A 3,611-nucleotide genomic window follows, 5' to 3' on the forward strand; every position below is an offset into this window, starting at 1 on the left:
CAAGGGTGGTCTGTAGATCAGGCTGCACAGTGTTGGGTTGGAGCAGCCCAGCTCAAAATACAGCAGTTCAAAACTCTGAAAAGCTACAGCCTGTAGCTGTCTGCAGTTCCAGAGTTTTTTAGAAACTGTTAATAATCCACCACCCCTACCAGAAGTCCTTGGAGCATTGAAAAAGACACAGATGGTTTGAGAGGGGGGTGAAAGAAGCAGTTTATGTAAAAAGAGAAAAGCCGTCTCTTAACAAGAGGAGGAGGCCTCAGATTTCCACTTTCAAAAACCTATAATGCAACTTTAAGACTGATTCCCAGCCAGTTTTCACACCTGATGGGAACAGAGGGGTCTCATCTGTGAATTAGAGTAACAAAGACTTTAAGAAGCCCCCTACTGTTAAGGTGTGGAGGTGTGACTTGTCAAATCTACATATGCGTGTGTGTCTTATCTCACTCAGCCTTATAACCTGAATCTCTCACTCACTGCTCATTGAATTGAGAAAGCTCCTCGGATGAGGAGCGAAAAGTCTTCTGTTACAATTAAAGTCCAGTTGTTTTTGTATTGAACGCTTTTTGAATTCATCATGCCCTGGATGACTGAGAATCTTCACCAGCATATTAAAAAAGGCACAATCCACCGGCAAAAGTTCTGAAAAAACACTTAACTCATCAGGGACGAGCCAGGTCTCTGTAACAAACATGAAGTCCAGTCCATTGGAGCAGAAGAAGTTGTTTAAGATGAATGTTTTATTTGCCAGTGACCTCGCATTCAGCAGAGCAATCTTGGTAGGACCAGTAGCTGAAGGGAAAGCTGCGCATGGAGCACAGACCAACTGTTTTAAATTTTTGGAGTTTGAACTGCGCCTCCTAGGACCAGAGACGCCGCAGCTGCGCGCGCCCGCGGCGTGGGCCAGGATCGACTATAAGGATCAGGCAGGACCCAGCAGGATCAGCGAAGCACCCGGACCTGCGAATATCTAGCAGATGGTCGGCAGGAGATGATGCAGCAGACAGTCCGAAGTTGGTTAAGTTCCACTGGAGACGGCCAAAACCGCCGCAGCTGCCCGGTGCACGTTCCATGCCCGGCCACCTGTAGCAGGCTGGAGTTGAGCGGATCAGTGAAGCATCCGGATGGACAGTTTAACATCTGATGGTCAGCAGCAGATGGCGAAGCAGCAGAGGATATCCTGATGCATGCTCAATAATCCAGGTAGAAAAATCTTAAAAAGTTCAATCTAGTCCTCTGGACATTCAAAAAAACAAAACAAAAAAATGTAGATGCGTTTAGTCTTTCATCCGAAAGACTTTCTCAGTCTGATGTGCTGTATTCAGCTCTGTCTCTTAAATAGCACCTTCTCAGAGTGGATCAACCAGTTTGCTGCTGACAACCAAAACCAGCTGATCACATGGTCAAGAAGGACCATCAGCCTAAAAATGGATCATTAGCACACTGATGGCTGTTTACTACTCCCAGGAGGCTGAGTGATACTAGCAATAACAGCATTGTAAGAGGGGGACAGTTGAACCCGGAGGCTTCCCCCCCGTTTAATGATGGACGGTTTCTTTTCACAAAGATGGCCTCCTTTACTCCTCTCTCAAACCATTGTTCCTCTCTGTCCAGGATGTGAACATCTTCATCCCTGAAAGAGTGACCGCTGGCCTGGAGTTCAGACCGCAGAATCCTGGCCTGATGATGTTGATCTTCTGTGCTGGGCCATCCCTTTGGCCAGTGGCTGTTTAGTTTCCCCGATGTAAGACTGATCACAGCCCTCCTGACACTGAACAACATACACAATATTACTCTGTTTGTGTCGGGGGACTGGATCTTTGGGATGAACCAGTCTTTGCCGTAATGTATTTTGGGGTTTAAAAGCCACTGGGACGTTATGTGTAGAAAATAATCGTCTCAGTTTCTTTGATACTCCCTCAACATACAGAATTACCACTGGTTCCTCCTTTTCACCTGATGGCTGACTGGAGTCCTGTTTGGGTTTCTTTTCTGCTTTCAGGAAGGCCCAGTTAGGATATCCACATTGCTCTAGAGCCTGTCTTGTGTGGGATTTCTCCTTCTGCCTGGCTCCTGAGCTAGTGGGGACGCTGTCTGCTCTGTGATACAGAGTCCTGATGACTCCTAACTTGTGCTCCAAAGGGTGACTCATCATCAGATATCCAAGACTCTGTGATGTAGAGAAAATCCAACTGTTCGTCTTTAAAAAAGTAATTGAGGATACTATTGTGGACATCTGCTGGTGTTTACTGAATGTAACAACAGTCAGATGTTAGATACAGAGTAGGGATGTGCGATATGGCATAAAATTCATATCCTGATATCCATTGTGATGAGAAGCTACACGCTAACTACATCCTTTTTTTTTTTTGCCAACCTTAGGGTGTCGCTTCATGTAGTTTCTCAGAACAGCACATCCCTACTCTGTATCTAACATTTGACTGGGATGTGCGATATGGCATAAAATTCATATCTTGATATCTATTAGTGATGAGAAGCTATATGCTAACTACGGCCGGCTAGCTTCGCTACTTTAGCTCTCAAAGAAAACAGACTTTAACACCATTTACGCAGTTTTCAACTCAAAAAAACTTAACGGTAAATATCGCTTTTTACTTCCACAGATAACTTAGCTCAACTAGAACACGTAGTAGAACAGGAAGCCATGGCAAAAACAAGCTAGGAAAACAGTCGATGTCACTCCTTTCAACTGCAATTGTCCTTCAATTCCGACGTCCGTCATGGCGTCTCGACGTGATTTGCTGACTGACGTATGTGACGTAGTTGCAAAGGGTCAATAGAATGTGGAGTTGCCAGGTAAAAGAGGAAGATCGAGAAAGTTCATGGACATAGTGAACGAGAATATGCAGAAGGTTAGTGAGACAGAGGAGGAAGATGGGTTCAGACAATGTGACCTGTTTAAGACAAATCCGGGAATTTGTTTCAGTTGATGCCATGTGACTTGTTTCATACTCGTTATCTTGTTGTTTCAGGTGGATTCTCAGCAGATGAGCTTCTCAAACTGTGGAAAGGTCTGTTCTACTGTCTGTGGATGCAGGACAAACCTCTGCTGCAGGTGTGTGACAACGGACCACAGATACACCTGTCATGACATGAAGATGTTCAAACAATAGTCTCAATATAATAAAGTTTGTTTAAGTAGTTGTAAGAGAATAATTTGTTTAAAGAAAAAAATAGTAAAGTTGAGCATCTAAACATCTCACAAGGACAGACACCACTTTTGTTATTTACAACTAGATTAGTTGTAAATTTTATTCTGGACTCTGGTTCTGGTATCATTTTAAGATCAAACAAGCAAAATTAACAAACAAAAAAAACATATAAAAAAATTTTTGATCCTGTGGTTAAAATGGACTTTTAAGACTCCATTTTTTACCCTCCCAGACAACATGAAGCTGCAGCTGTGGTTTCCTCCGTCCCTGCTGTTTCTGTTCTTCTAAGATTTTTTTTCAAAACAATGAAGTCATAACCAGGGCTTAAAGCGCTCTGACCGGGGGCTGGATTTCTGGCTTGTGAGCGAGATAGCCCGCCGGTTTGCCTCAACTTAACTTTGGTTGATAGACAGGGATGATGATGATGATGATGATGATGAT

This window comes from Nematolebias whitei, chromosome 13, assembly GCF_014905685.2.
Source record: "Nematolebias whitei isolate Nwh7 chromosome 13, NemWhi1, whole genome shotgun sequence".
Taxonomy (NCBI): domain Eukaryota; kingdom Metazoa; phylum Chordata; class Actinopteri; order Cyprinodontiformes; family Rivulidae; genus Nematolebias; species Nematolebias whitei.